General features: G+C 39.8%; 1 protein-coding gene across 22 annotated transcripts in view; it reads right to left on the reverse strand.

The window, feature by feature from the left end:
- Positions 1-25,447, reverse strand: part of SGMS1 (sphingomyelin synthase 1) — a 325,269-nt gene that overhangs the window by 164,952 nt on the left and 134,870 nt on the right. For 19 of the 22 annotated variants that reach the window (XM_061402683.1, XM_061402692.1, XM_061402697.1 and 16 more), the window contains one exon: positions 856-891. The exons of 2 other annotated variants lie outside the window; for them this stretch is intronic. The gene's annotated coding sequence lies outside the window, so the exon portion shown is untranslated. Of the gene's footprint in view, positions 1-855; positions 892-25,028; positions 25,126-25,447 lie in introns of all 22 variants that reach the window. One more of the 22 variants, XM_061402695.1, reaches the window with a different exon arrangement.

Below are 25,447 nucleotides of genomic sequence, written 5' to 3' on the forward strand. Positions count from 1 at the left end.
AGTGTAGGTGAGCACTGATGTAAAGGATTGTGTATGAGAGGTAAATCCTCAGAAGAACAAGTGTATCCGTCTAAAATTTAAACAAATTCAGTGAATGCACTTAAAGCAGACATCATGCCATTTAGAAACTGGAAGGTGGGTATCAGAAAATATAACTAGAAGAGCTGAAAAATACTATCTTTGGATAAAGGAGCAATGGGGATATAAGAAGAATAGGAGCGGCTGCACTATTTTAATTTTCAACAATGTACATGCAATTACCACACAATAAGTAAAATAAATGAATAAATGGATGGAAGGAAGAGAGGGAAGAAGGAAGGAAAGAATACTTAACAGAGCGAGTCTACAAACTATTACACAGTGGGGATCTCCAATGCTCATCTATACAGAAAGAATGAAAATAGCAACTGTTCTAACATTATGCAAATATCCTTGTGACTTGGAACAAAATTTCCAATTACAGCACCATACATGAAATCCAAAAGTGCTATATCACCAACAAGTCAAATGATAACATACTTGGAAAACAGTACTGGATGCCTCAAAGATGACTCTAATAATAAAGACATTGACATCAAATCTGGTATGTAAAGAATTGGAAGGAAATTATCCTGAAGTAGGAAAAAGTATTACTTGTAAAATTATGTTTCATATAAGTATGCTCTTATTAAATACACACGGGTAAGTAAATTAATTAAATGGCATAAGTATGTATCTGACTAATACCTCTATATCCCTAAAACATCTCTTATACATTGAAGTTGACCACAAAAATTGTTTTGTTCTTCTCAGTGGGAAAACCTGAGAAATGTAAGCTAAACATAAAAGATACATAAAGAAATTAATTCCATTTACCTGAATCATCTTATTTCTCTTTATCAGTCTTCCAATCTAGAAGAAAACAGGAAGTAAATTAAAGTGCATTCTTCTGGTAATGAGCTGCTTATAAGGGGGGAAAAAAAACTAATAAAATCCAAGGTAACTATTTACTTCTTGTTCCCTCGCCATACCAAAAACTATTCTTTTGTACTTGCCAGCTAATTCCCAGATGTAATGGTATTCAGAGTAAACTTTACAATACAAAGCCATGCAGAAGCAAGCACAGAAAGTCAATGCCAATAAAAACTGCATCCAAGTGCATCCAATGGTATCACATGAGTTTTTTTATTTTTTAAACTTATATATGTATTTGTTTTACTTTTCGCTGCACTGAGTCTTCGCTGCTGCGCACAGGCTTTCTCCCGTTGCTGTGCACGGCAGCGGGGAGGGGCGCGCGGGGGGCGGGGCGGGGGGGATGCTCCCGGGTTGCAGCGCACAGCCTTCTCATTGTGGTGGCTTCTCTTGCGGAGTGTGGGCTCTGGAGTGTGTGGGCTTCCGTAGTTGCGGTGCGTGAGCTCGGCAGTTGTGAAACACAGGTTTAGCTGCCCCGTGGCATGTGGAACCTTCCTGGACCAGGGAGGAAACCCGTGTCCTCTGCATTTGCAGGTGGAGTCTTAACCGCTGGACTACCAGGGAAGTTCTCACAAGAGTTTTAGAATCATATATTAATATTGTATAAATTATCTTATCACCATTCAGCTAAGTAACTGCTGACAACAGTGAGAAAGATAAAGAAGCAATAAAGTATATTTTCAAAACATAAGAATTGTAACTCTGGAGTGAAAATGGTAGCAATGTGTTTATATTCAGAATCCTGTGATAAACCATAATGGAAAAGAACATGAAAATGAATATATGTATGTATAACTGAATCACTTTGCTGGACAGCAGAAATTACTGCAACACTGTAAATCAGCTATATTTATAGAAAATAAATTTTAAAAAATAGCATATCAAGTGAAAGTATAGACCATGTAAATATGTTTATGGGTGGCTCAGTGGTAAAGAATCCACCTGCAATACAGGAGAAGATGAAGGAGACGCAGGTTTGATCACTGGGTCAGGAAGATCCCCTGGAGTAGGAAATGGCAAGCCACTCCAGGATTCTTGCCTGGAAAATCCCATGGACAGAGGAGCCTGGGAGGCTATAGTCCATGGGCTCGCAGAGCTGGACACGACTGAGCGACTAAGCATGCACACGTGGTCAAAGAGTTTATAAACAGACTTAAACCCACATCATCTTAAAGGTTTAGAGATGCTTCCTCACTGACATTCATGAAAGACTTTATCAACTAAAAATGAAATATAACCCTTTGAAAATATACATGTGAATTATAGCATCTGCAAAAACAGGGGGGAAATTACCGTTTAAAAAATAAACATTAATGCACACACAAAGAAAAGCACAGAAATCTTGTGTGTGTGTGTGTGTGTGTGTGTGTGTGTGTGTACTCAGTCATGTCCGACTCTTTGCGAGCCCATGCACTATAGCCCACCAGGTTCCTCTGTCCATGGAATTTTCCAGGCAAGAATACTGGAGTGGCTTGCCATTTCCTACTCCAAGAAAAGCAGAGAAGTCTTGAGTGGATTAATTTTACTAAAGTGAACACATACATGTAACCACCACTCTCCCCCAAAGGTCACCTGTTCACTGCGACAACTTCAAATACCACATGTTAGTTTTGCCTATTGGATCAAGGGTTTTTCTGAGAGTCTAAGAATCTCTGGGTCTGAACCAAAATAAAATGCTTTAGGAAGAGAGAAGCAAGTAGTCAGAGAGAGCAAGAAGATATTATTTCAGAAAGATATTCATGTGCCTAAGATTGTACGGCTGTTTGACTGGCTGCGTGGTTGTGTAGAATCAACCTGCAAGGTCTCCAGAGACTGGAGGAAACGGAAGCTGTTTTGTGATATAAATAGCAGGAAAGGGCTTCCTTCCTGTTGTCCAGGATGAGTGTACTGCTGGGAGTGAGATACAGGAAGTGGGAGCAGAACAAAGAGGGGGGAGGGCAAGGCAGTTTGAATTTCCTTTCTATAGACACAAAAACACGTATAAAATAAAGATAATTACCAAACTAGTAGGTTTAATCTGTTGTTGTTCAGTTGCCAAGTCATGTCTGACTCTTTTGACCTCATGGACTGTAGCCCACCAGGCTCCTCTGTCTATTGGATTCCTCAGGCAAGAATATGGGAGTAGGTTGGCATTTCCTTCTCTAGGGGATCTTCTCGACCCAGGGATTGAACCCATGTCTCCTATATTGACAGGTGGGTTCTTTACCACCTTCTAACAAGCTCCACTAAGCTACTGAGTCGTCATCTCATTTGATCTTCAGATTGCTCTGAAGATAGCCTATCTTATCTGCCTGTAGACAGGGAAGGATATTGAGTCTCAAAGCAGAGTGCCTAAAGTTAAACAGTTAGTAGGTGCTGCAAAGCTGTTCTTCTTTACAGCTTGTACGCAGGGCTAGAGATACCAAAAACAAAAAGGAAAATGTTCACAGAAAAGAAGCCATTGTCATGAGATACCGAATATACTGTGTTATCCCTGCCCATGAATCATTAAAGGAAAAAGAACCAAGTAATTCAAATTCCCTAAAGTCTTTCTTCTGAATTACTAAAAAGTTAAATGATTCTTTTGCTTGTAAAGTAGGTCCACTCATCCTTTTGTGCCTCAAAGGAGAAGTTTCAAACTGCTGCTGCTGCTAAGTCACTTCAGTCGTGTCCGATCCTGTGCGACCCCAAGACGGCAGCCCACCAGGCTCCCCCGTCCCTGGGATTCTCCAGGCAAGAACACTGGAGTGGGTTGCCATTTCCTTCTCCAATGCATGAAAGTGAAAAGTGAAAGTGAAGTCATTCAGTCGTGTCCAACTCAGAGACCCCGTGGACTGCAGCCTACCAGGCTCCTCCGCCCATGGGATTTTCCAGGCAACAGTACTGGAGTGGGGTGCCATTGCCTTCTCCAGAAGTTTCAAAAGTAATGCTTAAATTTCACAAGGTATACATTTCTGACATGCAAATTTGTTTTAGCCACTCTGTATGGGGACTTGAAAAGAACAAGGTATCCCTCAGAGAAAGCCACAGATGCAGAAGGCAAGTGACTGCCAGAACCTATGAGAATGTCACCTTCAAATGACAAGCCAGACCTACATGAATATCCAATGCTGTAATAAGTACTTTCAAAGAGCTGAGGCCAAAAAGGGAACACTCTTCAAAACGGGAACTTTGTATTCCACTCCTTGAGAGGGAGAGGAAATAAAATATCTAGAAAAGCTGTTATCAGACTGTGTGACAAGGCCTTCTTGCATCCTCACTGATAAATACAAAATACTGTGCCAATGACAATAACTATGATTGCCACACATCATGAAATGCCTTCACATTTCATGTGCTCCCATAAGAACCCTGCAAGTGGGGAGGGGTGAGCATCACCAACTAATCAAATGCAGACACTGGGCCCAAACAGGTTGTATATTTAACTTGTCCAAGGTCAGAAAATTGTCTCGTGACAAAAGTCACGTTTGTCCAAGATCACAATGCGAGGAAGTAGGAAAGGGTCCCAAATCAAGTGTGTCGAATGCCCAAGACACATGACAGTTTGGGCTTAATGATGAAAGCAACCAAATTTGGCTTTTCAATCTCAAATCATTTAATGATTATTTCACTATTTCCCGGTTTCAAGTTGTTTTTGATATGTCCTAAGCAAAGGTTCGGAGAAGGCAATGGCACCCCACTCCAGTACTCTTGCCTGGGAAATCCCATGGGTGGCAGAGCCTGGTAGGCTGCAGTCCATGGGGTCGCTAAGAGTCGGACACAGCTGAGGGACTTCACTTTCACACATTGGAGAAGGAAATGGCACCCCACTCCAGAACTCTTGCCTGGAGAATCCCAGGGACGGGGGAGTCTGGTGGGCTGCCGTCTATGGGGTCGCACAGAGTTGGACACGACTGAATCGACTTAGCAGCAGCAGCAGCAGCAAAGGTTATTAACGTGTCTTCCTTCTGTGAGATGGGGGACGTGTCTCGTTTGCCACTGTCTTGTGGACAGGAAACAAAAATAGGTCTGGATGGAGTCTTTTTATAGATTAGATAACTGCTTAAGCAGCTGAGAGCTCTCCAGTGATTGTCTTTATATGGGGTCCAGGACAGGGAAAGCATAGTAAAGGCAGCAGGCTTGATTAAGCGGACACATGCTGAGAAGACACAACGTGAGTTCTTCTGAGACTAGTGAGTGAGAGAGTTAACTAGGTTCACCTTGTACACTAAAGCAGAAAAAAAAAATTACCCAAATTACACTTGGACGGTCGTGGCTCTAAATGTCCAATTCTAACGAGTGTAGTAGGGCAAGGGTCTCTGTAGACATTAAGCCAGTGACACTCAGAATCATATTGGGGCAGGCAGGACAGAGGAAGGTCCCCTTTGCTTATTCACAATAATTCTGGTAGACAAATACTCAAACTCTTGTGTTTTTACCACTGGTGACCTCGTCCCAGGAAAAAACCACACTGAAGAAAAAGATTCCAAGTAAAAAGGAATGATCCTGAGGAGCAAGTTGGAGGAAGGAAAAGACTTGAGTTCACAGCATTCTCTAAGGCCTGGCACACTCCCACTTTACAAGCTTGTGTTTGTAGGAGGGCCAGTCCTTCCAAGGCTTATGACCTCCTCTGAGATCAGAGAGGACAATGGTTCACCTTGGGGCTGCTTGCTAGAGGGACAGGAAGTGGTTGCCCAGGAAACAGCACTGGGAGACAATGCTGGAACCAGCTGCCACTGTCCACATGGACATAAGACACAGAAGTCACAGCAGGCATGCTTCGTTTTGTGGCAGCTGTGTCCCAAACACGACTATTATAACTCAGTTGCTTCTTCTCAGGGGGAAGACGGTGTAATTAGACTTGAATAATATAGAGAGACCAATAACAGCACAAGATTGATTTAATTATATTTTTTCTATTTTTATGAAAATTTCTGTTAGAATTACACTTTATTAGAATACTAAAAACCACTGAAAGTTTCCTCACTGTCACTCATAAACAGCATGCTATGCCAATTAAATCTTAATTTTAAGAGAATTCAAAATCCAAAGTACAGAGTTCATGCTTTCTTCCTCTAATATCTAACTCTCAGTAAACACAGTTTAAGTGAAACTTTCTTTTCTTTCTTGGCTTGGAGAGGAAACTTTACAGTCTTAAGACTACAGTTGCAAAGCCCCAGGCATCCTGTCAAGTTCATGGTGACTGAAAGTTGTAGTCTCCTGCTGGAGATACCGCAAGGCTTCCTCCTGCTAGCAGCTGGAACCAGCACTCTTAACCAGGGAGAACATGGTTCAACTACACTCAGTGAAAAAAAAAAATTTAGTTGCTCAGTCGTGTCCAACTCTTTACGACCTCATGGACTGTGGCCTGCCAGGCTCCTGTCTATGGAATTCTCCAGGAAAGAATACTGGAGTAGCCATTCCCTCCTTCAGGGGATCTTCCCAACCCAGGGATCAAACCTGGGTCTACCTGCATTGCAGGCAGATTCTTTATCATCTTAGCCACTAAGGAGGCCAGCCTTATTCTCTCCTTCACTGCAGCACATCCTTACTTTTTCCAGATTAAAATAATATCACAAAGAATAAACTGAATGTCTCCTCTCAGCCCTTCCCCAAAGCCTGCCTCAATTTGCAACCCGTCTCGATTCTCTTCAGTAAACCACAAGAGTTCTTTCTTTGAGTTGCTTGGCTGAGGTGTAAGAGAAAACACAAAATATAAAAGACCATCCATTAACTAACTTCCCTGGGAGTTTAGCAACTGACCAATTTGCCTCTCAAATGGCCTTTCCTTTTCCCTTTTCCTCTCTAAAATGCATTCGAATAGAGAACAAGTTCTTTGCAAAGAAAAGGACAGGCTAACAAATAGCAGTCTATTAAAATGTGGAAACTGAAGGAGAGGATTTAATGGGGCATATCCACTCAGCATCTAGACACTAAGTGGGGCTCCACTGAAAGATACCAGGGGAATATCCACCCAGTGGAAAGGTACTGGTAGGCTGGGACGGGGGTGCGGGTGGAGTTTGATTCAGAGGTATTGAGGAATACCTGGGGCTCGGCTGAAAGATACCAAGGTTGCTCAGTTGTAGGAGACTGGTCTGTGTTGAGTATAAGGTAAGAGGCTGATCTGATGCTTTTCCTCAATTCAGCTGCCATAATAGAATTTGTGGGGAAAAAAGTGAACATATCGCATGAGAGGTTAGCTCCAAAGAAAAGGGACAAGACTTCTGCCGGCCAGTCATGGTTTTCTCAGGTGACTGAGAAATTTGCAGGAGTGGTGCAGACCAAGTCTTCGTACCATGCGGTGGTCCCACAGGGAAACCCACTTATTAATTAAAACACTTGTTTACCCATTCAGCGACCCGAGCACCCACAGGTAGTCTTAGACTGCCGCAGGGAGAAACCATGACATGTAAAACCAAGTGAATTGACTCTGGGGTGATTCCCAGACAAGTCAAGCTCGCAAAAATCACACTGGCCCACCATATAATTTCACTAGTAAATTTTATCTAGTGCTAAAATTCAACTTAAAATGGGAAAAAGAGCCTCTCAAACAGAGAAACAAGGGGCATCAGAAACCAGCCTTTAACTAACACCCCAGCAAGGGTTATGTACATACAAAACTTATACTTCCAAGTACCTACTTAGTTGCGGAAATTATACTAAAGAAGATCTCAACCTAAAATGGCTAAATGAGGTTTTTGTTGATACTTTAAATGGATATTTTTGTGCACACAGTTAGAAAACCTGGCTGTACGATCAAACATATTGAACAGAATGCTTACTTTGGTATCTAGAAGCTTCTAAAAGAGGAAATGACAAAGTAACTTCTTTGCAGGAAACCAACTGCTTATTTAACTTATATGCAGAGTACATCATGAGAAATGCTGGGCTGGAAGAAGCACAAGCTGGAATCAAGATTGCTGGGAGAAATATCAATAACCTCAGATATGCAGATGACACCACCCTTATGGCAGAAAGTGAAGAGGAACTAAAAAGCCTCTTGATGAAAGTGAAAGAGGAGAGTGAAAAAGTTGGCTTCAAGCTCAACATTCAGAAAACTAAGATCATGGCATCTGGTCCCATCACTTCATGGGAAATAGATGGGGAAACAGTGGAAACAGTGTCAGACTTTATTTTTCTGGGCTCCAAAATCACTGCAGATGGTGATTGCAGCCATGAAATTAAAAGACGTTTACTCCTTGGAAGGATAGTTATGACCAACCTAGATAGCTTATTAAAAAGCAAAGACATTACTTTGCCAACAAAGGTCCGTCTAGTCAAGGCTATGGTTTTTCCAGTGGTCATGTATGAATGTGAGAGTTGGACTGTGAAGAAAGCTAAGCGCTGAAGAATTGATGCTTTTGAACTGTGGTGTTGGAGAAGACTCTTGAGAGTCCCTTGGACTGCAAGGAGATCCAACCAGTCCATTCTGAAGGAGATCAGTCCTGGGTGTACATTAGAAGGACTGATGTTGAAGCTGAAACTCCAATACTTTGGCCACCTCATGCAAAGAGTTGATGCACTGGAAAAGACCCTGATGGTGGGAGGGATTGGGGGCAGGAGGAGAAGGGGACGACAGAGGATGAGATGGCTGGATGGCATCACCGACTCGATGCACATGAGTTTGGGTAAACTCCGGGAGTTGGTGATGGACAGGGAGGCCTGGCGTGCTGTGATTCATGGGGTCACAGAGTCGGACACGACTGAGCGAGTGAACTGAACTAAGACCATCTCCAATTTCCGAAACTGGAGGTAGGCGGGTGGCAGGCAGGGGAGGAAGAGGGGAACAAACCCTTTTAAAATTTTCTTATTCCAACTGTTATTTACAATAAGTGAGTTTTATATTGTGATATCTGATTCATGACTAAGTTTAGAAAATAAAGAAAGATCTTTGTTGTGTCTGTCTGGATATATGTATGTCTCAGTATATATGTTTGTCTTTGGATAATATTGCTGAGGTTAATTTGTAAATGAGCTCTAATCTAACTGGCCTAAAGAAAAGTAAGTGCTAACAAATCAAACAATTCTAAATACAAGAGAAATTAAGCTAAGTGAATTTCAGGTTCATGTGAACTGGGAAATATTAAACATGAAATTAATACCTAGTATTAATGTTTGTGGATCTAATTAATATAGACATGTCTAAGAGTCATTACAATTAAGTATAATATTTCATTGTACCTAGGTTTAATATGTCTTGTGATATCTGTTCTAAATTTGTCAGCAAGGAAAGTAACTCGAGCAATGAAACTTCTAAGAAAAGAAAATGTAAACAACATATGAGCATTTAGATAAATTCTATTAAAAATAATTAGGCTTTAGGAATATCTGTTTAAAATAGTCTCTCCAGATTTGGGTAACTTAATTTCTAGGGTTGGGCTAAACTAAATGATGAAAGTTTATGGAACAGCCAGGTCATTTCCAAATAAAATAAGATTCTGAAACATTAATTACTGAACACTAACTTCCTCTCACAGAGAAACAAAAGAGATTCTGAACTATTAATGAATATTTTTGGTGCCAGTCTGAGATGTTCTCTATAAGAAAGCAAATGTTTTTATAAATTATCACTGGTATTTATGTTCACCAATCTACAGAATATTAATATAGAGGACAGTTCATGATTGCTTAAGAAAAATGGGATGTGTGTTTTTAGTTAAGAAGGTATGAAGAATGACATTGCATTTTGTTAACAGAAAGGGAAGTAGGTCTGACTTACAGGTGTCTGCCTCTGAATAGGAAAACAAAAGTATGAATACAGAAAGTGATAAAAAGGTTTGTGGAAAGTAAATCCTGAGAAAAGAGTTTTGTGCATGGTCTGGATTGACTAAGTTTAAAATAAATTCAATTGAATAAATGAATTTAAAAGTAAGCCAATATAAAACTTGAATTTGGCTTTCTCTCTGTTAAGAAGACAAGCTTTCTTCAGATGTTGAATTACCCTTGATAATAGATTTTCAGCTTCTTTACTTAAGTGATCTGTTTTGTATTTGCCTTTGAAATCTTTTATTGTTACTTTGGCTAAGTGAATAACTATTGTTTCACAGTGACCTATGATCTTACCCGACTGATTGTTTTTAACCCTTTTGATATTTATTGACAAAACTTCCTAAATCAAATTCTAATGAAGTCCTTTTGACCTCTAGCTAACTTTGGGAGGCTTCAGTGGGCCCCTAAAACATCCCCAAGAGAGATATTCAACTAGTTAGGTTCATTTGATATGTTGAACTACAAGGAAAAGTATTGTCAATGAGTAATAAATCTCCTCAGGTTATAGTGTATGGTAAATTTCAGTAATATATATATCCTAGGAATTATATGGAGTTCCTAAAATTCTGATATGTCCCAGTAAAATGTTATCAGTCATACATCTTGTTACTATCTTAAAGTGTTGTCACAGCAGTAATTGTCTCTTTGTCAGTGGCATTGTATTCAGATTTTAAACATGACTTCTTAAGTTTTTTGTCATTATAGACAGTTATGGTTTATTCTGATGCTTTTGTAAAAATTCTTCCTCTTCAAGAAGATTTATAGAAAAGACTTTTGGATAAATGCAAGTTTCCGACTTTCAGACCAAAATGCTGGATTGGGTAAGAAATTAAAGGATTCTAATGGGAAACCTGATGGCTTCATAAAAGATTAACAAATGGACTGAATGAAATGGTGAATATGCTTATAATTTTTATAGTTTCTATCTGAAAAATTACTGGTTTTAATCTGTGTTTTCCAGGTATATGGAAAACCCTTCCCCTCAAATTAATTATTATTTACAGTAATTTGGTAAAATTATACCTTTGTAAGCAGAATTGAAACATTTCCCTTTTCTCTCTATCTGATCCCTCCAGAGACAGGAAACTGTAATGTTTCCAGTAGCTTTATCAGAGAAATTAGGAAGGCTATCTCAATAACAGGTACAAAAATCTCAAGGAATTTTGGAGATCTTGAGAAGGGAGGAATTCACCTAGATCTGTTAGGTATGACTTTCCTAGCCTGAGAGGTTTTTTAAAAAAGTTCAGTCTGAAACTTTTATAAAGTTTCAGCAAAGCAAAATAATAAAAAGGTCTATGATCAATTACAGTTACATAAATGATTGGGCCAAGTTTATTGAAATCAGGCTTATTTTGCAAACAAACTAGTCTAAATTTGGTTACATTTGGTAAAAACAAGGGTAATTTTAGGGGGAAAATAAAGATGTTTCAATGAATGTTAAATCCCAGTTTTGTAAATGGAGGTCTGGATCTATTAAGACTCATTCCCTGGATAGTTCTTTGCTGTTATATTAATGTAAAATTTAAATGAATAATTAAAGAACATTCTAAGCTTGTTTCTGAAGCTTCTTTCAGTAATCTTTGGATGAAGATCGGATGCCCCATGACCTGCAACAGGAAAATTATGTGTACTGGAAAAGACATAATTTAAAGGACTGTCTTCATTCTGACGGAAGGACTTTTTATCAAGTACTCTGACATAGTCCATGCACAGTGAAACTGAAGGAAAACTGACTCTTCAGTTAGTGCCCAGTTCTAAAGACCCCCACACAGACTGGCCTATAGAGAGGGCTGCTGACCTCAAACTCATCTTAAAATGGCACTCAGAGGAAACTAGAATACACCAGGATGCAAAGAAGACATCAGAAGTAGGCTGCTTACCCAAGATGCTGGACCTGATCTGTATGATCATTTATAATGTTTTCTTGACGTCTTGGACCTTTGCGTATAAAGCAAATGTTTTCTATCACGCACACAATCCTATGCTAGTTTTCAATCCAACTGTAATACAATTATTGGGTTTGTGGCAAATTACCTGTGTCTAGTACTTCTAAACTACCTAGGTGGATTTCTCCACTCCACAGCTGTAGTTGGGTAGCCTTTAGGAAATTCATTTAGAAGAAAGAAAGTTCAGTTCTGTTTACTTCAGTTCTGTTCAGTTCTGTTTAGATCTCTTGGTGGGATCCCATTCCTAGGTGTGATCCTCTTACCTGGCCAATTAATAATAGCTGCCATGACCCTGGCCATGATATGAACTTTCCTCTAAAGTTATACAAGCTCAATCAGAGCAATAAGCAAAAATTTAACCAAGGAATAAAGTGAAAGAAAGTGAAGTCGCTCAGTCGTGTCCGACTCTTTGTTACCCTGTGGACTGTAGCCTATCAGGCTCCTCTGTCCATGGGATTTTCCAGGCAAGAGTACTGGAACGGGTTGCCATTTCCTTCTCCAGGGGATCTTCCCAACCCAGGAATCGAACCCGGGTCTCCCGCATTGCAGGCAGACGCTTTACTGTCTGAGCCACCAGGGAAGCCAACCAAGGAATAAAACCCCCCACAATTCTGGGATGGATTTATGTGGTTGACACCAGGCTGTGGTCATTTAAGTTTTAAGCTCCCTCCTTTTATCTTGGGAACAATCAAATTATACTAAGGATAAATCAGCCCAGTAACACTAGGAAATTGGGCTGGGAGCCTTATGAACAATGCCTGCATAACTTCCCAAAAAGAAAGATTGGTAGAGAATAGATTAAGTCAACCTAAGGATATACTGGACTGCACCCAATGGAAGTTTCTGGCTTAATTCTCACTTATGACTTTAATAATACTGCCAGCTGTGTTACTAGTACTTTTGAAGTATTAAGACCTAGTCCAGTAATAGCACACTGAGCGGTCTATCAGCAAAATCTTTACCAGATCTAGGAATGAGATTTCCTAGCCCTGTGGGAGAAAATGGTCATGAAATCCCTCCCAAAGCACGGTCGAACTTACAACCATGAGGGAATCCTCTCAATGACAAAAGAATCACAAGAAGAGATAAGAAAGCCTTCGTCAGTGATCAATGCAAAGAAATAGAGGAAAACAACAGAATGGGAAAGACTAGAGATCTCTTCAAGAAAATTAGAGATACCAAGGGAACATTTCATGCAAAGATGGGCTCAATAAAAGACAGAAATGGTATGGACCTAACAGAAACAGAAGATATCAAGAGAGGAGGCAAGAATACACAGAAGAACTGTACAAAAAAGATCTTCATGACCCAGATAATCACTGGTCATAATCATGACCCAGTGTGATCACTGACCTAGAGCCAGACATCCTGGAATGTGAAGTCAAGTGGGCCTTAGAAAGCATCACTACGAACAAGGCTAGTGGAGGTGATGGAATTCCAGTTGAGCAATTTCAAATCCTCAAAGATGATGTTGTGAAAGTGCTGCACTCAATATACCAGCAAATTTGGAAAATGAAGCAGTGGCCACAGGACTGGAAAAGGTCAGTTTTCATTCCGATCCCAAAGGAAGGCAATGCCAGAGAATGCTCAAACTACTGCACAATTGCAGTCATCTCACATGCTAGTAAAGTAATGCTCAAAATTCTCCAAGCCAGGCTTCAGCAATATGTGAACCATGAACTTCCTGATGTTCAAGCTGGTTTTAGAAAAGACAGAGGAACCAGAGGTCAAATTGCCAACATCTGCTGGATCATTGAAAAAGCAAGAGAGTTCCAGAAAAACATCTATTTCTGCTTTATTGACTATGCCAAAGCCTTTGACTGTGTGGATCACAATAAACTGTGGAAAATTCTGAAAGAGATGGGAATACCAGACCACATGACCTGCCTCTTGAGAAACCTGTATGCAGGTCAGGAAGCAACAGTTAGAACTGGACATGGAACAACAGACTGGTTCCAAATAGGAAAAGGAGTACGTCAAGGCTGTATACTGTCACCCTGCTTATTTAACTTACATGCAGAGAACATCATGAGAAACGCTGGGCTGGATGAAGCACAAGCTGGAATCAAGATTGCCGGGAGAAATATCAATAACCTCAGATATGCAGATGACACCACCCTTATGGCAGAAAGTAAAGAGGAACTAAAAAGCCTCTTGATGAAAGTGAAAGAGGAGAGCGAAAAAGTTGGCTTAAAGCTCAACATTCAGAAAATGAAGATCATGGCATCTGGTCCCATCATTTCATGGGAAATAGATGGAGAAACAGTGGAAACAGTGTCAGACTTTATTTTTTTAGGCTCCAAAATCACTGCAGATGGTGACTGCAGCCATGAAATTAAAAGATGCTTACTCCTTGGAAGGATAGTTATGACCAACCTAGACAGCATATTGAAAAGCAGAGACATTACTTTGCCAACAAAGTTCTGTCTAGTCAAGGCTATGGTTTTTCCTGTGGTCATGTATGGATGTGAGAGTTGGACTGTGAAGAAGGCTGAGCGCCGAAGAATTGATGCTTTTGAACTGTGGTATTGGAGAAGACTCTTGAGAGTCCCTTGGACTGCAAGGAGATCCAACCAGTCCATTCTGAAGGAGATCAGCCCTGGGATTTCTTTGGAAGGAATGATGCTAAAGCTGAAACTCCAGTACTTTGGCCACCTCATGTGAAGAGTTGACTCATTGGAAAAGACTCTGATGCTGGGAGGGATTGGCGGCAGGAGGAGAAGGGGACGACAGAGGATGAGATGGCTGGATGGCATCACTGACTCGATAGACGTGAGTCTGAGTGAACTCCGGGAGTTGGTGATGGACAGGGAGGCCTGGCATGCTGCGATTCATGGGGTCGCAAAGAGTCGGACACAACTGAGTGACTAAACTGAACTGAACTGAAGGGCACTTGCCATCTGCCTCTGCAGGGATTTAATCCTGTGGTGCTTCAGCTGTTGACCTCTGACACGTCCTCAAGGGAGTTCAGAGTAGATAACAGGAATGAGGCATTTTGTGCTCCAGGAAATCTGGTGGAACAGGTCTTTAGACAGTTAAGTAGTTTCAGGAACTGAATTTATGAGCCCAATCCTTGCATCTTCTCATATCTAGAAAAAGCATTAAATCCTTTCGTGGTGACATCAGCAGAAAACCTTTTTGTAAGATAAGTTCTTGACTGTATGAACTCCGTCCTTCACCAAAATCACATATATTGACCTCACCCCCCTCACAGCCCACCTCTTGGGAGCAGTGTCTCAGAGCTTTCTGAGGTGCAGGTTCTTAAGCTGCAGTCCTCATTTTGCCCCAAATAAAATTTAACTCCCAACTTTCAGGTAGTGATCTTTTTATAAGTCAATATAATGAAATCTTCAGATACTCCCTACTCGTACCTCCAAATACAGTTTTAAATCCCTATTTTACCTTTTGCAGGCTCCTCAGAAGAGTCTCAAGATCCCAGAACTTTTACTGAGAAACCTACAAATTGAAGAAAGGGCTTTCTAAAATCACAGGTCTTATTATCAAGGGCTCCATCAACAATGCCCTGTCTCTACTTTACTGGGGCAGGTTTGAGTTGTTATTAAATCCCTACCCATAGATGTGCCAACATAACCTTCCTCATATGTATTTAATCGCGGCTCCCTGGAGGTAAGTACCATACTTGACCAGTGTTCATGTAATGCTCTCGGTACGCAGACAAACGCTGGAGAGCACGCAACCAAACCTATCATGATTCTCTGTTACCAATTTTAGCAAATTAAGCTTTTCAGTTCTAAGACCTCAGTTCACCTACATTTACTTTTCACATTTAGTCATTTTAATCAAAACAGGATTGCTACCCACCCTCAAAAGATTTATTCATTGCTAAATGCTTGCCTCTGCAATTCCCTATAATGTCCCTCACCACCCTGCTCCTCACACTGTTTGTCCGTGTCGGTCCTTGGGCTCAGTGAAAACAACAGAAATAAACATATTTGTAATAATGAAGGAATAGTCCACATGCTCTTTTTTGACTTAAGAACTTTTTGCTGAAAATATTATATGTACACCAATAAATTCTGGATTGATAATTACGTCTACATAGTATTTTGTTATAGTTTATCTTTCAGTAAAACCAACTTTACAATCTTGCATCACTATCAAAAAAGTTTCAAATAAAGTTGGATCAGAAACTACAAATGCCTTTTAAAAACTTATCTGAACCATGTCTAATCTTATGATATGATCTGATCTAATCTCTGAAACAGTCTCATATCTATCTCCCTAACTAGTCAGAAAGTCTTACAGAGGTTATGCCATATCCCAAACATACAGAATATACAGGTCAGCAATGTAAGAGAGATTTTTAAAATGAAATATTTTAAAAATGCTTTGCCTTTTGGTTCTGGATTCTTTTCAGATACTGAGAATAAATATTTAATGGAAATTAAAGGAACTCAAAACTGTGAGAATTCTCTATTAACAACTTCCTTTTTAAATACTTTGAAGTAACATTAGAGCTTCAAAAGAAAATGCAGCATGAATTGTCAAACCAAGCTACCATAACAAACTTTGCAAGTCACAAAAGCTATCGTCTATGTTCCTAAAAAAGACAAAATTTAGCTGCCTAATAAGAATATATGATGAACTAAAAACAAATCCCAAATGAACGTCAATGTTGAAACAGATTAAAACATTAAATTCCAAAGGAGATTATGAGAAATGTTTCTTTAACTGAGAATCAACTAATCTACTGAAATTAAATTTGCAGTAGACACATCACCATGTTAGTTTACCAACTCCTATAAATATTTCTAGGGAATTCTAACACACCCTCAGGCTCAGTTGCTCTTCACCTGCCATCTTCTATATCATATGCTACAAGTCCCGAAACACAGCCCTAGCTAATCAGACCTGGAGAAACATACAGCCACATTCATCAGTTCACTTCAGTTCAGTTGCTCAGTCGTGTCTGACTCTTTGTGACCCCATGGACTGCAGCACACCAGGCTTCCCTGTCCATCACCAACTCCCAGAGTTTACCCAAACTCATGTCCATTGACTTGGTGATGCCTTCCAACCATCTCATCCTCTGTTGTCCCCTTCTCCTCCCACCTTCAATCTTTCCCAGCATCAGGGTCTTTTCCAGTGAGTCAGTCCTTCTCATTAGATAGGCAAAGTATCTGAGTTTCAGCTTCAGCATCAGTCCTTCCAATGAATATTCAGGATTGATCTCCTTTAGGATGGACTGCTTGGATATCTTTGCAGTCCAACGGACTCGCAAGAGTCTCCTCCAACACCACAGTTCAAAAGTATCACTTCTTCGGCACTCAGCTTAGTTTACAGTCCAACTCTCACATCCAAACATGACTACTGGGAAAACAATAGCTTTGACTAGACAGAACACTGTAGGCAAAGTAATGTCTCTGCTGCCTAGGTTGGTCATAACTTTTCTTCCAAGGAGCAAGGGTCTTTTAATTTCATGGCTGCAGTCACCACCTGCAGTGATTTTGGAGCCCAAAAAATAAAGTCTGACACTGTTTCCACTGTCTCCCCATCTATTTGCCATGAAGTGATGGGATCAGAGGCCATGATCTTAGTTTTCTGAATGTTGAGTTTTAAGCCAACTTTTTCACTCTCCTCTTTCACTTTCATCAAGAGGCTCTTTAGTTCTTTACTTTCTGCCATAAGGGTGCTGTCATCTGCATATCTGAGGTTATTAATACTTCTCCCAGCAATCTTGATTCCAGCTTGCGCTTCATCCAGCCCACCGTTTCTCATGATGTACTCTGCATATAAGTTAAATAAGCAGGGTGACAATATTCAGCATTGAAGTACTCCTTTTCCTATTTGGAACCAGTCTGTTGTTCCATGTCCAGTTCTAACTGTTGCTTCTTAACCTGCATACAGATTTCTCAGGAAGCAGGTCAGGTGGTCTGGTATTCCCATCTCTTGAAGAATTTTCCACAGTTTGTTGTGGTCCACATAGTCAAAGGCTTTGGCATAGTCAATAAAGCAGAAATAGATGTTTTTCTGGAACTCTCTTGTTTTTTCAATGATCCAGCAGATGTTGGCAATCTGACCTCTGGTTCCTCTGCCTTTTCTAAAACCAGCTTGAACATCTGGAAGTTCACGGTTCACATATTTCTGAAGCCTGGCTTGGAGAATTTTGAGCATTACTTTACTAGCATGTGAGATGAGTTCAATTGTGTGGTGGTTTGAGCATTCTTTGCATTGCCTTTCTTTGGGATTGGAATGAAAACTGACCTTTTCCAGTCCTGTGGCCACTGCTGTGTTTTCCAAATTTGCTGGCATATTGAGTACAGCACTTTCACAGCATCATCTATGAGGATTTGAAATAGCTCAACTGGAATTTCATCACCTCCACTAGCTTTGTTCTTAGTATGCTTTCTAAGACCCACTTGACTTCGCATTCCAGGATGTCTGGCTCTAGGTGATTAACCACACCATCGTGGTTATCTTTTTCATGAAGATGTTTTTTGTATAGTTCTTCTGTGTATTCTTGCCACCTCTTCTTAATATCTTCTGCTTCCGTTAGATCATTCATAGGCTTCTGTTAGGCATTCTGCTTCTGTTAGGCATTCATAGGCTGGCCAAGAGCTTTCAACTTCTGTTTACTGGCTAGAAAGACAGGGTTAGCCCATCAAGATGCTCTGCCTCAAAAACTGGAATTAAGAAACTCCAAAGGAAATTGCCAGTTAGAAGCTGGGGTAAAAGGTCAAGAGAGACACTCACAGCCAATGAGAGCTGAACCTGACCCAATTCCTGGGATTAGACTTACATCTTGATCTCCCTCTTCACCCTCTACCTTTTCTTGAGTGAAACTCACCTGGTGTTTGCAACCCCCAAATTACCAAAATACAGAGCTTATGATAAAATCCCAAATTAAATGTGTCTGTAAGACCTACTACTGACGTGTTTAGTTAGAATAAAAACACCCATTTTTAGACTAATTGGGGGAAACAAACAGCTCATAGCACTTAGTAAGGAATCTGAGGTCAAATTTTTGGATAAATACAGGTTTACTATTTTCAACTTTACCTTTCTTCTAGACTTCAAGTCTCATACCTAAGAAATAAGGTCAAGTCATCAGAAACTCTATAAATCCTCCTGTATTGCTTACAGTCTAAGTATAAGCAGCCTCTGGTGTATCAACATGCTCTTTTCAGACCAAGGGAGAATTGTACTTTGAGATAAAAAGTCTTCAAGCAGCAATGGAAAACATTCTCTCCTACCTGTGCTGTCACGTGATGAATTTTCATTCCATTAAATTCATAATTGGAACTAACAAATTTTTCTGTAGAAACTTAAAATCCATCACTTCCAGCAAGGAATACTCAGCACAGTCGAAAGAAAGAAAATTACACATATATAGAGGGCTCCCCTGGTGGCTCAGTGATAAACAATCCACCTGCCAGTGCGGGAGGTGCTGGTTCAGTCCTTGATCTGGGAAGACCCACAAGCCACGGAGCAACTAGGTCCACGCACCACAACTCTTGAGCCTGTGCTTGAGAGCCTGCTGGTCCCATCCACTGAAGCCCATGTGCCTAGAGCCTGTGCTCTGCAACAAGGGAAGCCATCACAACAGCCGCTCCTGCTCACCACAACTAGGGAAAAGCCAGAGCAGCAACAAAGACGCAACCCGGCCAAAAATAAACAAAAGTATTAAAAAAATGCATCACTTCCCAGGCTATCCCATTTTAGTCAAATGTGTATAGAACACTAGAACTGTATATACTGTTTTTAATTGCTCTATTTTTTTCATTTAACATATAAATGATACCACAATCCCCTACCTCTCCCTTAAAGAAACTAAGAAGCAGAGAGTGTATTATTCAATTTGTACATTAGAGGAAATATTTAGAAAGATGGTGCCACCACCTTCACCATAATATTTTCAACACTCCCCTTGTGTGAAGTGGGGCTTGGAGGAAAAATAGTATCAAAACAAGACACTGGAAATCCAAATACCTACCTTAAATATTCTTGTCATTCATGCAATTTTTAACACATTATTAATAAAAGAGCATTAATCTCATCATAAGCATTCAACAAATGAAATTGCTGGAAAAGTATTTTTATAAATGTCCAAGACTTTCAATAATATCAATAACCTGAGGTATGGAGATGACACCACCCTTATGGCAGAAAGTGAAGAAGAACTAAAGAACCTTTTGATGAAAGTGAAAGAGGAGAGTGAAAAAGTTGGCTTAAAGCTCAAAATTCAGAAAACTAAGATCATGGCATCTGGTCCCATCATTTCATGACAAATAGATGGGGAAACAGTGGAAACGGTAACAGACTTTATTTTGGGGGGCTCCAAAATCACTGCAGATGGTGACTGCAGCCATGAAATTAAAAGACGCTTACTCCTTGGAAGGAAAGTTATGACCAACCTAGACAGCATATTAAAAAGTAGAGACATTATTTTGCCAACAAAGGTCCGTCTAGGTAAAGCTATGGTTTTTCCAGTGGTCATGTATGGATGTGAGAGTTGGACTATAAAGAAAGCCGAGGGCCGAAGAATTGATGCTTTTGAACTGTGGTGTTGGAGAAGACTCTTGAGAGTCCCTTGGACTGCAAAGAGATCCAACCAGTCCATCCTAAAGGAAATCAGTCCTGAATGTTCATTGGAAGGACTGATGGTGAAGCTGAAACTCCAGTACTTTGGCCACCTGATGCGAAGAACTGACTCATTTGAAAACACCCTGATGCTGGGAAAGATTGAAGGTGGGAGGAGAAGGGGCAACAGAGGATGAGATGGCTGGATGGCATCACCGACTTGATGGACATGAGTTTGAGTAAGCTCCGGGAGCTGGTGATTGACAGAGCAGCCTCGTGTGCTGCAGTCCATGGGGTTGCAAAAAGTCGGACATGACTGAGCAACTGAACTGAACTGAAGAATTTGAAACAAGCGCAAGACATTTCTAGGTGCCTATCCCTTCAGTGAGTGTTAGACATCTCCCAGAGGGCCTTCTGGGGATTTTCTGAGTCAACAGGGCAATCCATCTCTAACCCACTGTTAATTTACAACTCTGTAAAACTGACAGTACTTCCAAATAATTCTTATTCATACCCATGCAAATAAAATTTGACCTGCCTGAAATGAAAGATGACCCAAATGTTACATCTTATTGTTCTGTTAAAATTTGTTTATCTATTAATAAATTTATTATAGCATTTCTGCTTTTTATTCAGTTTTTCAAATACTTCTTTAATTCTATAAATTGAACAAAAACTATGATATATGGTCACTTTATACCTACATTCAATACTTTTTAAACTTTAGCAATGATGATTTTAAAAATCACTCTGTTATAAACACCTAGAAGAGAGTTTGCAGTCACTCACAGCAACTGGTCATGGTATAACCTCCCAGCCTATGAATAACTGGTCTGTGCTGTTTGGGAGCCAGATTCTTGCAATACAGTGACAAATGGAAATGACATCACAGCAATCTCATCAGTAAAGCAAGTTATATTCTTGGTCTTTTATGTACCTCAGTGGGTATCAAGCCTTGAATCCCAATTGCATAGATACATATCATGCATCTACTTCTTAATGGACACAACATAAATAAAATCCAAATAAATTCATATAGAAAACCATATGAATAGGTGTGTGTGTGACAAAGAAAAATACAAATAAAGATACAGTCAGATCCATGCAACAAAGACCAGTGGGACACATAACCTACAACGTGAAGCAACCCTATTTGTTCAGAAAAAAAATAAATAATTTTGGTTGTAATCTGTTGCTCTTATCCTGTTGCACTTGTCCTTTCATTTTCTGAGCTAAATAAGTACACATCTAAATTAGCAAAGCAAGGCACATATATGTAGGCAATTAAAAAAATAATTCTTGGCAACCTTTAAACTCCTCAAAATTGGGGGCTTAAGGTTCTCTACTCATCACTTGATAGTCTGTCTTAAAAGAAAAACATTAGCAGAAAACGGGGCTGAATGATTCCACTTTACAGAAACAGTGAGTGGGAGTAATTGAATCATTCATTTTTCTAAATGTTATAAAAAAGAAAACACCCATCAACTGAGAGTCAATAGGAGTTTCTTGATATAATATGATGCATGAAAATGTATTTCCACTAACCATTTATGTAGCCAAAATCACAACAATTTGCAAGTCACAAGTGTCCTACTAAGACTTAAAATAAGTTTATGTAATTTATAAAATGTGATTGAAACATACTTCTGAAGGCCTTGATAACTCTTCAGGAAACCACTTAAAACTTCATGACATGTAAAACTGCTGCTGTTGAAACTACATCCATGAAACCCCAAGTTTCATGTCACTCCAGATCTGTGCAGGGACTCCCTTAATGCATAAGGTCTTTTCCTCCTCCTTTTCAAGGACTACTCTTTCCTTTCAGCTCCACCCAGCTCCCCATTGCTTAGACAAATTCTGCTTTTTAAAAACCCTTCTTTGGGGACTTCTCCAGCAGTACAGTGATCCCTGGTTGGGAAACTAAGATCCCACATGAAGTACAATGTGGTCAAAAAAATAAAAATAAATTAAAACTTTCCTTTGGCAGTAATCACCTTTGCTCTGGAATCTCTCAGAAGCTCGAACAGACTAGTGAGCACGAGAGTCTCCAAGAAAGGGCTGCAGTAACATACCGCCTCTCACTTCTCAGAACTCCAAAGACTAGATTTTGGAAATTAAATTCCTAGGGAAAATGATGCTCTTGGCTTGGCTCCTGAGCTTCCTCCATCAGGTTTATTTCTCAGCCAAGAGTTAAGTATCCATCCAGGCCAGCCACATGCAGGGACAAGGGGGCCTCACCTCCCAAGTGTCACCTGAGGACGTGAAGAACTGCCCAAGAAGTATGCATCCATTCACTCAAGGTCCTGATGTTCTAAGTCTGCATCATTGAAGTAGTAACAACCTCGGGCTACAACGCATGGCCTCCCTTAGGGGACCTGGTTAAACAAAAATCCTCAAACGGCTCAGTTATCAAACAGTAAAGTGGAGGCTTAACCGCCCAGATGAAAGAAAAGTGACTTTCTGGGACAATTTTTTTGTTTTCTCTTTTAGTAAGTGAAGATCTTTCCAAAATGTATTACATTTTTTTTCCTTCCTTTCCCCTGTTAGTAAAAGTAACAGATACTCTCTGAATGATATTAGAAAATACACACACAGACTAGAAAATATACACATAGACAAGAAAAATTACCAATAACCTCAGCCCTCAGTCAGAATCACTTACTATTTGGAAATTTTTCTTTATAGCCTTTCAAACAAAAATCCTTGTCCTTCTGGTGTCCCAAAGATATACATGGGCTTCCCTGATAGCTCAGTTGGTAAAGAATCTGCCTGCAATGCAGGAGACCCTGGTTCAATTCCTGAGTCGGGAAATCTGCTGGAGAAGGGATAGGCTACACACACTCCAATATTCTTGGGCTTCTTTTGTGGCCCAGGTGGGAAAGAATCTGCTTGCAATGTGGGAGACCTGGATTCAACCCCTGGGTTGGGAAGATCCCCTGGAGAAGGGAAAGGTTATCTATTCCAGTATTCTGGCCTAGAGAATTCCACTATATTATATATATATATATATATATATATATATACAGACACACACACACATATGTATATATATAGGTTGTTTAGTCACTCAGTTGTGTCCGATTCTTTGCGACCCTGTGGACTGTAGCCTGCCAGGCGCCTCTATCCAAGGGATTCTCCAGGCAAGAATACTGGAGTGGGTTGCCATTTCCTTCTCCAGGGGATCTTTCCAACCCAAGAATCGAAGCCAGGTCTCCTGCATTGCAGGCATGTTCTTTACTAACCGAGCTACAAAGAAAGCCCGTAAATAAATACTTTTTATTTCCTGTATAAATTTTGTGTATTTTTTGAATGACATCATATATTTTGTGTAATCTTTATACACACTTTTGTTTACTTCTCACCTTATAAATTCATTCATTTTACAAATGTAGGGCTATGTATACTGTTTTGTAATAATTTTTCAGGTCACAACATGTAGATATGTTTCCAGACTATTAAACTATTAAATATTCCTCTACATCTTAGCCCTCTGCCCCTCCTCTATTTTGAGATGGTTGCCTGACTATTTGGTGGAGAATCAGGATTTCCTCCCAACTTCTAGTAATATTTTTTTATAAGAGTTACCCAGGTTCACTGTAAAATTTTGGAAAATGCCTTTGGGCTTTCTCAAATTGAGGATATAGATACATGCTACTTTGTAATTTGTTTTTACTCACATTATATCCTAAGTATTTTGTTACCTCCTTAAACACTTCTGGGGTTATTTCCTGATTTTTCTACAAAACAAGAAGAATACTCAGAACCATTATTGTAATACATTGTAGCTCTGGATGCAAATCGTATGTTATGCAAATCAGAGTAATGATGCCAGGAGATACCAGTAAGTTTGGGCTGATTTATCGGTTTGTTTATGTTGTTTTTTAAAAGAGTTCTCCAATATCAAGCTCTCTAATCAATGATCTCTTCCTCATGAAAGTAAAAGAGACATAAAACTTCAATCAGTTGACGTGTCTGCCAAGTAAGTTATTAATTCAAACAGACTTTTCCCAAGTCATGTTCCTGTTCTCTTAATAATCATAATAATGAGGAAGGGAAAACAGATGAGAATGAGAAAAATTATGTTCCTGTTACTATGACTTGGGTGATTTCAAAACAACTTCTACTATTTCTGAATCACTAATGAAAAGTCAATGTCAACAGTTTCAATGAACATTTTCTTTTCCACAGTCAGTAAGAAACACATATCCCTCATCGCCTTCAAATTTGTATATGAGTATTTGGAGCAAGTTTATTCCAACATCTGCAAATTCTCTCTCATCATTCATCAGAAGACAATTCGGCACTGGTCATGGTTTCTTCAAGCACTGTGACTTAACTGATTAACCAAGATCCATACTGAGGCCCAAGAACTCTGTGAGATTAGAAATGCTTTTTAAAAAGATAGGATCATCTGACGACCCTCCCACATAATGAATCAGCTTTCTCATTAAATCTGTTCCCAAAAACACATTTGATATTCTAGAGGCATACACTTAAATCAGTGAGACTGGTACTATCAGGCGAAGACGGTTACCAGAACAAACCTGTAACCCTGGTCCTATACAATAGACAATACGGTTGTATAGTGGCCTCAGTGGATGTAGGCAAGTCATCTTTTTTTTTTTAAGGTGTCTTTTATTGAAGATACAGAAAGGGTTTGGAAACAATCAGCACCACAAACAACAGGCAAAATCTATGCCCACCTCATCCATGAAAATTAAAACCTGTATCTGCCACACAATAGGCATTGAACAAATTTTCTGAACAACTAAAGGTTCTCAAACAATAACATCTTTCTTTCACCAAAATTCTTTGCTCCATGAGAACCATCAGGATTAATATATATGAGATTATTCAACCTACCTGTTATTCCACTTAAATCTGATGGGAGCTTGCACATTTGCCAAGGTAACAGTGACAGGCCTCATCAGATGTGTCCAGCTTTGCCGGCACTATCAAGCTGTAAAAAGCCATGTGCAAAATAACTTTTCCAAAATCGCCGCAATCTTGTATTGCAGTCTCTTGGCTTGCCTTTTCAACTCAACTACATCAACCCTCCAAATATCGCCCTTTAAAAGGTCAAAAACACTCATTAGAAAATAAACACAGCTCAATCAAATACATTTGCCTGAAATAAACTAATACAAAGAAATGCCAATCAGCCCCCCACAAATAGGGGTCAAGTCTAGTAAGCTGCCAGTGTATCTTTTAACTTTGAGAAAGTCTTTCCGGCCACCTCTGTGCTTCATGCAAAAATGAGCACAATAAAGGACAGAAAGGGA

The sequence above is a fragment of the Bos javanicus genome, chromosome 26 (genome assembly GCF_032452875.1).
Source record: "Bos javanicus breed banteng chromosome 26, ARS-OSU_banteng_1.0, whole genome shotgun sequence".
Classification (NCBI taxonomy): domain Eukaryota; kingdom Metazoa; phylum Chordata; class Mammalia; order Artiodactyla; family Bovidae; genus Bos; species Bos javanicus.